The sequence below is a fragment of the Leptonychotes weddellii genome, chromosome 7 (assembly GCF_054177405.1).
Source record: "Leptonychotes weddellii isolate Sample4059 chromosome 7, ASM5417740v2, whole genome shotgun sequence".
NCBI classification, from domain to species: Eukaryota; Metazoa; Chordata; class Mammalia; order Carnivora; family Phocidae; genus Leptonychotes; species Leptonychotes weddellii.
This window is the reverse complement of record NC_138375.1, coordinates 126,683,364-126,693,741: the sequence shown is the minus strand read 5'-3', so window position 1 is coordinate 126,693,741 and position 10,378 is coordinate 126,683,364. Positions and strand designations below refer to the sequence as shown.

The 10,378-nt window shown below is 42.5% G+C and overlaps 1 long non-coding RNA gene across 1 annotated transcript; it reads left to right on the top strand.

Moving 5' to 3' along the window:
- The first annotated feature begins 556 nt into the window (after positions 1-556).
- On the top strand, positions 557-10,127 carry LOC115937567 (uncharacterized). Its single transcript, XR_014147275.1, has 4 exons — positions 557-2,396; positions 3,294-6,667; positions 7,854-8,043; positions 8,883-10,127. It is a non-coding gene; the product is annotated as an uncharacterized LOC115937567 (long non-coding RNA).
- The last annotated feature ends 251 nt before the right edge of the window (positions 10,128-10,378 follow it).

Sequence of the window (10,378 nt, the reverse complement as noted above, 5' to 3'; positions counted from 1 at the left end):
TGGTAAATACTGCAAAAAAAATTTTATTTTCCAGAGTAGCTATGTCATTTTACATTGAGAGCAACAATGTATGAGAACCAGTTTTTCCAAATCCTTGCCAGCATTTGGCATTATCAACATTTTTTACTTTAGCTGTTGTAATACAGGTGTAGTGATAGCTCACTGTAATTTTAATTAATGAAACATCTTTTCAGACTCTAATTATTTTACTTTTTTTGTTTTAAATTTCCATTCATTTTCTTGTATTCTTTCTTTTGTTCTCTCCTCCTCTCAGTAAGCTTACTAAAATGTAACATATATACAGAAAATCATAAGGGTACAGTTCTGGATGTTTCTCACAAAGGGAACCCACCTGTTAACTAGCACTTCAATTAAGAAAAGAACATTTCTGGAGTGCCTAGGTGGCTCAGTCGGTAAAGCATCCAACTCTTGGTTTCAGCTCATGTCATGACCTCTGGGTCCGGAGATTGGTCGAGTTGGGCTTCTGACTGGGTGTGGAGCCTGTTTAAAATTCTCTCGCTCCCGGGGTGCCTGGGTGGCTCAGTTCGTTAAGTGTCTGCCTTCAGCTCAGGTCATGATCCCAGGGTCCTGGGATCGAGCCCCGCATTGGGCTCCCTGCTCCGCGGGAAGCCTGCTTCTCCCTCTCCCACTCCCCCTGCTTGTGTTCCCTCTCTAGCCGTCTCTCTCTCTCTGTCAAATAAATAAATAAAATCTTTAAAAAATAAATAAATAAAATAAAATAAAATTCTCTCGCTCCCTCTCCCTCTGCCCCTCCCTCCCCACCAGCACCTGTGATCTTTTTCAGAAAACAAAAAAACAAAACACCACTTCGATTACCCAGAAGTCTCCCACGCATTCTGACTTCTGACACTAGAGACTAGTTTTGCCTGTTTTTGAACTTCATATGAATGGAATCATTCAGTATATATTCTTTTATGACTCTTTTTTTTTCTTAAGATTTTATTTATTTGAGAGAGAGAGCACAAGTGGGGGTGAGGGGCAGAGAGAGAAGGAGAAGAGGACTCTCTGCCGAGCAGGGATCCCGATGCGGGGCTCCATCCCAGGACCCTGGGATCATGACCTGAGCTGAAGGCAGACGCTTAACTGACTGAGCCACCCAAGATGCCCCTTTTGTGTTTGCTTTTACTTAGAAGATTCATCAAGTATTCTCTTGAAACATCTCTAAGAGTGATAGACTGCAAACTTGAGGTGGCAAATACCATGAGGATGTTGTGGAGTGAAATGTTAGGACACAAAAGCCCTGGGCTCCCTGCCCACTGAGGCTTAATGTCAGCAGCCAACCAGAAAGTAGTTCTGATGCCCAACAAACACAAATGACCAAGTCTTGTTGTGGCTTGATGATGATAATGGTCTGGCCAAAGCAACTTTTGAAATATACGCCACTGAGCCAACCTCCTACCCTCTCCACCTTCTTCTGGATCCACTTTTTCAAGGGTGTAAGAGCTGCTTTAAGGATAGCTTTGGTATGGTGCACCTGGAAGGCTGAGTCGGTTAAGCATCTGACTCCCGATTTCTGCTCAGGTCATGATCTCAGGGTCGTGAGATCGAGCCCCGCGTCCTCGGGCTCTGTGCTGACATAGAACCTGCTTAAGATTCTCTCCCTCTCCCTCTGCCCCTCCCTGCCCCGCTTCCCCACACTTACTCTCTCTCTCTCTCTCACTCTCTCAAAAAAAAAAAAAAAAAAGGATAGTTTTGGTAATAGGGAAGCAGATATTATCAAGAAGGAAGACGAATGAGTTGGAACAGGGATCATACTTCCCTGAGGTGTGATGAGCCACAGCCATCAACTTCCTAGTACCTTCTCAAGAAATGGCATTACTGAGATCATTTGGATACAGGTGGAGGCAAATTGCCTCATCTGTGCCCCCACCCCAATCTTCTCTCCGGCTCCAGCAGTTACAATTCGAAAACGTTTGTGTACAAGTAAGAGTGGCTCAAGGGAAACATTGATGGAAATTCTTGCAGATGAAACATTCTTTATTCCAGGAAAGAGGAAGTGGCACATTTGGGGTTATTTTAGTCAAGATTAGTTCTTGCAGAGATAGAACGGCTGTCTCTAAATTTAATCCTTTCCTGTCTTCTGAGCTTTCTGTCCCTTCTGCAGCTATCTTGCATTGATCATCTTGGGATTCAGCATTTCCCACTCTGAATATGATGCTGTTATCATGAAGCATTTCCTGTGTGCCAGCGTGAAGCTGTTAGCTGTTTTATATTGTACTGTGAGGTATGTCGTTCACTCTCTGCAGAAGAGACACTGATCCTGAGAAGATAAGAACTTTTCGGAGTGACTCAGCTGGTAAGTGGCGGAGCCAGGGCTCGAACCGAGGACCGACACTGAGAGTCCTCTGCGTGACATCCTACAGCTCCCAGAATGGGTAGGTGGCTGAGGTGAATTCTTAGTATTCACCTTCTCTAGTTCTAGATGTTCAATGACAGGATGTTCGGTGGTAGGTCTAAGAAAGTGGCTGTCAAAAAATGATCTAAATCTCCTAAGTCCCACCTTTACCTGCATGAGGCTTGTTCATGCATAACCAAATTAGAAGGCTGACAATTTTTAAAAGTAACAACGGGCACGTTACCGAAAGTGAGAAAATTGAGATCCTTACTACCATGTCCACAAAGCAGACGATTGGGTGAAACAGGTGGGTGAGGGATCCACTTCCTGGCTGTTACTTTGTGCCGGTTACTTATTTTCTGTCTCGTGTTATTTTGATCTGTTAAGTGGAGATAATTGTGGTACTTATGTATTACTTATGTAAAACACTTGGGTAAAGAAAAGCACCTAGCATATAGTAAATGACTGATGCCTGGGAGCTGTCACCCCCCCCACCATCATCATCATCATCACCACCACCTGCGGACGGGGATGTGCGGGTGAAGGGGTGGTGCCGCGTGTGAGCTGAGGCCAGGTCTTTGGGCTGAGATCCCTGTATAGATGACAGCTACATTTTCTAAGAAAATGCTGGTTATTAAATTTGAGATTTGAAATACACTTGGGCATCATCCTTGCTGTTTTATGAAGAAGGAATCTAATGCACAGGGAGTATATTGAGGAGACCTGCTTAATCCTGGGGCATTTTATTTTTATTTTTTTTTTAATTTTTTTTTTATTCTTATGTTAATCCCCATACATTACATCATTAGTTCTAGAATTCCTGGGGCATTTTAAATGAGCAGTTTATATTTGAGGAAGATTCAGATTCAGAGTTAAATACTCTTCATTCTGAAAATATTCACTATCTTTCAGGTTGCACCTTTCTCTTTACTTTCAGGCTGTAATAACATATTCCACCAAGGGTATTGGGGCTGTGCTAACAGTTTCATCCACCCAAAACTAAATTCCGTCTTACCAGTCTGCTGGCTTCTCCAACAATGACCCCTCTCATTCCCTGGTGCCTAGCTGAGATCATGTTCTTGGTGGATTCCAGCTCCAAGAAAGGTGATTGGTCAGTTCCTCCTGCATCACCCTTGTCTCTGGCTGTAGGTTTGACATAAACTCTATGTACATAATAAGTAAACCATATGGACACCATCTGAGTAGAGACTTTCTCCTCCGTTAGCTCTTTAGGATAAACTGAAAATTTCGGGGGACTGCTTGCCTGTGGCTCCTCCAGTCTCTTTATGGATTCTTTGTTTTGAGGCCTGGAATTTCCAAGGTCATGACCAAGTAAGCATGGGGGAAGAGGGATGATTGACACTTTTACGTAGCTATGGAAACACAGGTACTGACTCTGGCATAACTTAATTTTTGTGTGAAAGGTGCTTTATATTAACTGATTAAATCCATACGTAGCCAGAACATAAGACCTCTGTCCATATGTTGGCAGTTGTTATCTGCATTTTAGGAATTATCTTGATTTCTAATGTTCTGTCTTCTTGTCATTCCATGTGACTGGACTGCAGAATATATGTAATTGAGAATCCCTAGGTTCGTAGGGCATCAGGACCTATTATGCTGTGGTAATTTACATTTGCTATTTGGCATTCATTCTCATTCTATTGTTAACAATATCTTAGGGCACCTGGGTGCCTCAATTGGTTAAGCATTTGCCTTTGGCTCAGGTCATGATGACACCAGGGTCCTGGGATTGAGTCCTGCATCTGCCTCCCTGCTCCATGGGGAGTCTGCTTCTCCCTCTGCCTCTGCCTCTGTCTCTCTCTCTCTCTCGCTTATGAATAAATAAACAAATAAAATCTTTAAAAAAACACAAAACAGTATCTTGGTTTTTCTTTAGGAGCACCACCTGTCCCTGACTCTCTATCCAGGTTCTGATGTCAACTCTAATGATAATTGGGCACATGACCTGGGTCTGGCCAATCAGAGCATTTCCTCCCCGTTGAGTCAGCCATTGATTCGGGGATGAATAGGTAATACAGCCACATGATCAGGTCAACTGTAGATCATCCTAGAACTTCCACTTGAGAAACAGGTAAAGAACTCTTCTTCTCACTGGACTTGAAACCATGAGGTTTTGAGTCTGGAGCTTCTGGCAGACGATGTGTTTCCAGGAGAAGAGAGAAAGTGAGTCCCAATGCAGTCATCTGAGGGGGTGCTTTGAGCCACGTCTGCGGTCAGCCTTCGCTTGGACTTCTTAGTTTCAAGAGCCAATACGTTTTGCTAGAGCCAGTTTGAGTCAAGTTTCTGTCCTTATAACTGAAGGAGTTCTGACTGATACAAGGTGATTGCTAGGCTGGTTTTGTGTTTCCCGTGGAATAGCGAAGGGGGAGGGAACCTAAGAAACCGCTAGTCCCAGGAAACCTTGTCAAGAAACAGACTAGTGGGCACCTGGCGTGGTCAATGGACACAGACCAGCCAGAACGCAGAATTACAGTCTGTTCTGAAGCATCATGAGAATGTATTGATTCAAATTAAGGTTTATTATTTGTAGGCACTTGTGATCGTTTATTTAAGTATTGTGGAAGTTGTAAAGTGTCCTCAGGGGAAGAAAACAAGCTTTGAAGCTTGGGAAAGTGGTTTCATTTCCTTGAGCCACTCTTTCCTCATCTGTAAAGTGGGTATATTCTACTTCCAATAATCATTAAAGGTGCATAAAACACTCAGAACAGGATGTCTAGTACATCCTTAATAAATAGAAGCTATTACTATTAATAATGCTCTGAATCTTTCCTTTTTGGACTCTGTGATGGATCATATTAAATCCTTGAGCCAAAATTAAGAGTCAAAGTAATGTAAACTAATGAATGAAATCTTGCCATTTGCAAGAACATGAGTGGAGCTAGAGGGTATAATACTAAGCGAAATAAGTCAGAGAAAGACAAATACCATATGATTTTACTCATTCGTGGAATTTAAGAAACAAAACACACAAGCAAAGGGGGGAGAAAAGATATAGAGAGATAAATCAAGAAACAGACTCTTAACTTTAGAGAACACACCTATAGTCACCAGAGGGGATGGGTGAAATAGGTGATTGGGATTAAGGAGTGTACTTGTCGTGATGAGCACTGGGTGATGTATGGGAGTGTTGAATTCCTATATTGTACACTTGAAACTAATATAGCTAATATAGTTAACTTTATGTTAACTAACTGGAATTAAAATAAAAGCTTTTAAAAAGCATAAAAAATAAAAATAAAGCCAAGAAAATTCAGAATTTTGCCATTCGGCATGACACGTTAGAAAAATGTAAAACAATGTTGTAGGATTCTCACGTTAAAGGCAGAATTGTGTAACAAGTAATAAGCAATGATATTAAATATTTTAAAAATAGATTAGTAGTCGTAAATACACATGTAGTCAAATTTGCTGAATAATCTAATATGCTCCTCAGTTTCTAGGTTTTTATGCAACTCCAAACATCACTGCAGAGAACTGGGTCAATCAGAAATTAACTGTGAATATTAAACAAACAAAAATAATAATTTGTAGCTGATACATCAGTGTGAACAGGTGTATGTATACAGCAAATATCGATGCACATGTAGAAACACACACAAAGAAAACATACCTAGTTTGCATAACTCTGTAAATTTATTAGAAGTCATTGCATTGCATACTTAAAACGGAATTTTTTCGTTACATAAATTATGCATCAATACGACTGTTAAAAGAAAAAAATGAAAACTGTTAACTGAAAAAAAAAAGTTTACATGAACGAGTCACAAAGACCAAATAATTAAACTTTAAAAATGATACTAATAAAAAACTAATTGTTGAGATAAAAAACAAAAAATAAAACCATAAGCTGGAAGCACAAACTCTCTAGAAAGAGGATGTTAGGTACATTAAACATTCTTTAGACTGCCTAAGGTTTGTTCACTAGCTCTTTCAAGTTGGTAGGCAGAGGGAAGCCTTAGTACTGGTTGTTTTCTTATTTTTGGTGAAGGACCAAGTTACTTAAACCTTGCTCGGTTTAAGGCAGCTACAAGCTATCAATGACAGTCCTTCTCCTGATGGAAGCAAGAGTTCAGGCCAAGCTTTATCTTCTGGGCACTTAAAAACAAAAGAAAAAAAACAAACACAAATCAAAAAGCTCAATCCAGACTAATTTAGTACTTAGGGCCTGGCCAAACTCTGTGGGCCATCTTGTTTTCCATTGCAAGTTGAGAAGGTAAGAAATCCTATCGTCCTTTTACAGGGGAGAAAATTTAGGCTCGGAAAGAATGGTTGAAGGACACACAGCTGGTAAGTTTTTTTTGTTTTTTGTTTTTTTTTTGAGAGAGAGAGCACGAGAGCACAAGCAGGGGGAGGGGCAGAGGGAGAAGCAGACTCCCTGCTGAGCAGGGAGCCAACATGGGCTCCATCCCAGGACCCCGGGATCATGACCTGAGCCGAAGGCAGATGCTTCACCGACTGAGCCACCCAGGAGCCCCCACAGCTGGTAAATTAAGGAGCTGGGAAGATAACCCAGGCTGCCTGACTCCAGAGCCCTTTGCACACACGGCCCTTCGCCTGGGCACCGTCAAGTCCCGCAGAATGGGAGTCTTGCATTTGCTCACTGCAGGTCTGAGAGCATCACGAGACCTAGTTCCCAGGAGTCAGTGTCCTCAGGATCACCCAAATGACTGAGACTGAGATTTTCCAGTGACAAGTTACAGATGGTGGGTGCAGAATTGAATCACTCTGAGGAAAAAGGATGTCTTTCCTGGGAAAAATTGTTTTATCTCCTTGTTGCTCTGAAAATTTGGGAAAGATGCCTCATTGTGGAAGGACAGTCACTCCTTCCTAATCACTCAATCATTGATTTGATTACACGTGGCTAATATGGGAACCAGATGCGGGTAAAAAGTTATTTGCTCTTTTAAAAAATAGTGCTGAAAGGGGGAAATAGAGATGTTTACTTGAAGCAAGCGATTAATGTGCATTTTGTATAGATAAGGTGCCTTGTTCTAAGATGAATTTAAAACAATGGTAATGAATGCTTCCCATCACTCTGACAATCCTTGAAGTTTCCCCAATTACTGTGATGGGTTATCATCTGAGGTCTTTGTTGTTGCTGTCAGATGTTGTCAGTAGCTTGGCTGCTTTCCCTGAGATGTGTGTGTATGTGTGTGTGTGTGTGTAACTTGGTGACAATAGAAATTCCCAAAAGATATGAGCAGATACTGAAACAGCTATTGATGGTCCTCATCACACAGCAATGACCAGTGTGCTGAAAGTCAGAGCCACCATATTGCACAACACCAGTTGTTCCATTTGCACTGTTTTCAGACATCCAGTGTTCCCTGGAAGCCCAATGGACCCATGCTGGAGACTATGGAGACAGAAGGGCTGGTTGAGGTGGCTGTGGTGTTTCTGGGCTGCCCAGAATTCATTTATTCTCTAACAGCCTCCAACATTAACTGGGAATCTACTCTTCTCCTCTCTTCAGGCAGGTGGAGCTCATTTCACCTCTGGCCCCGAAGGCGGCATGTGACCCAGTTCTGACCAATCAAAGCTTCATATTCCCCTAGTGCACAGATGGATAATGACAAGCCACCCGGACTCCATGTTTTTTTTTTTTTTTTGCTGAGACTTCTGAGCTAGACCTTGACGTAGTGACTTCTCAATCGGGAGACAAGGTTGGTCTGCTTCTAAGAAGTTCCTGGGCTTTGGGGGCCTGATTGTGAAATCATATTGATTTGAGCAGATCTAAAGCTGGGCAGGAGCCCAGACCCAATGGCCAGAATACAAGTTTGTGGTGAGTTGGAGACATCTATTTCTCTGTAATAAATGAGCATCGTGGGGCGCCTGGGTGGCTCAGTCATTGGGCGTCTGCCTTCGGCTCAGGTCATGATCCCAGGGTCCTGGGATCGAGCCCCGCATCAGGCTCCACGCTCCACGGGAAGCCTGCTTCTCCCTCTCCCACTCCCCCTGCTTGTGTTCCTTCTCTCACTGTGTCTCTCTCTGTCAAATAAATCTTCAAAAATAAATAAATAAATGAGCATTGTGTTCGAGGGACCTGTGTTAATGGCAGAAGGGTGTTAGGGAGAGGAGTTTGGTGAATTACATCATGACAGATTCTGAATTTGAAACCTGCTGGAGGACTCCAAGATTCAAGATTTGATGTGTCCTCCAAGTTGCAGTAAGCTTCCCCTGGCTTTTGAGATCACTGTAGTACAGAGCTTTGGCTATATTCTTCTTCGTCCTTCAGTTAAATGTCTTCATGCCAAAAGATTGAGCCATCGCTCTTTCTACAGGCATCTGGAGTCATCTTCAGTTTCTAAGGTACCTTGGGGATTGTCTTTTTCATCCCTCATCTTTTCTCTAAGTGTCTAAGCTTACGTTCTTATTTAGCACAACACCTTGAATTTTTTGGAGGAGAGCTATCGTAGAAATATCCAGTGAAAGAATGAACTCTGATGGCAGACGTTTTATAATTTATTTTCGATTTTTTGTTTTGTTTTGTTTTGGATCGTAGCTTGGAAACCTGTTCTGCTGACTCCGTGTGTATTAGTAAGCATCAGCCAGGACTCAAGGAATCCTATTTCTACTGTCACAGCTGTAAGGTATTCACTCCTCCCTATGTTTCTGCCTGACATCCTGCCTGCAGTATCTGACTAACTCATTTGAGGGAAAACTATCTTACTCAGCTCTACTCGTTATTCTTTTTCCAGGCTGGGCTAATAATGAAAAAAAAAAAAAAAAATCCCCAAACACCCTGTATGGTAATTAGGTACAATGTGCCACCACCATATATGGGGCCCAGAGTTTTAGAACTTCCCCAGGCACAAAGGACTCATGAATGATTGTGGATCATAATCGGGGATTTCTATTTATGTCATTCCAAGAGAGGTGTATTTCCCAGGCTCTAAATCTGACCTTTCTCTTGCTCACTGAGTGCTTACTGAAGGACTTTGAAAGTTACTCATTGGCCTTTGTACTACCTGGTTACGTTAGTGCCATGATAAATTAATTCAAGGACTACTTGAATCACTGACCATAGCAAGTATTCTCATAAACAAGGCATTTGAGCTCTGGTGGCAAATCAGAGGGCAGAGACAAGCACTGGAGGGTGCCTTCAGCATCCACACAGGAACCCACCACTGTGTCGATCAGTCCTGGAGAGCGTTCTCTGGGAAAGTCAGCAGCAAGAGAAATAAGCTGCTCCCAGCAATATTTTCCTTGTCTTTACAGAGATCTGCAGATATTGGCCGTGCCTTTGTCCAGAAGAAGGTCTCCGGGTTATTAGAAGGGGAACAAGTATGGGGGAAATAGAAACAGAATGGCAGAGCCTAGCCTTAAAAAACAATCAATGAGATGCTTCTGTGGCTCTGTGCTCCCTCTTGTGGTGTTGTGGTGCTATTGCTTTCTAACTGCGGGAGAACCTCTAAGGCAGAAATCACCAACCTGTTTAACCTGAGGACATACATAGCTTGGACATAACAATCCAATAAGGCAAGGGGCAGGGGATCTATTGCATTTGGAAACATTTCTCAGAGTCAAGGAATTCCACTGTTAAAAGCTGTAAATAGGTGCGCCTGGGTGGCTCAGTCGTTAAGCGTCTGCCTTCGGCTCGGGTCATGATCCCAGGGTCCTGGGATCGAGCCCCGCATCGGACTCCCTGCTCAGCGGGAAGCCTGCTTCTCCCTCTCCCACTCCCCCTGCTTGTGTTCCCTCTCTCGCTGTGTCTCTCTCTGTCAAATAAATAAATAAAATCTTTAAAAAAAAAAAGTTGTAAATAAGCATGTCAATCTGCTGTTTCCACCAAGAGATGGTTTCACACTTTTCCCACCAAATGTTGGGCGAGTATAGAGGAGTTTAGGATCTGAGGGGGAAAGAAAGCACCAGATTTTCACCCTTATGAGCTGAGATTTCACCCTTTCAGCTGAGAATCAATAATAGAAAATTTCACAACAAAGAATAAAATTGTACGTCCTGAATTCATATAAACATTCCAATGCCGGGCACCTGGGT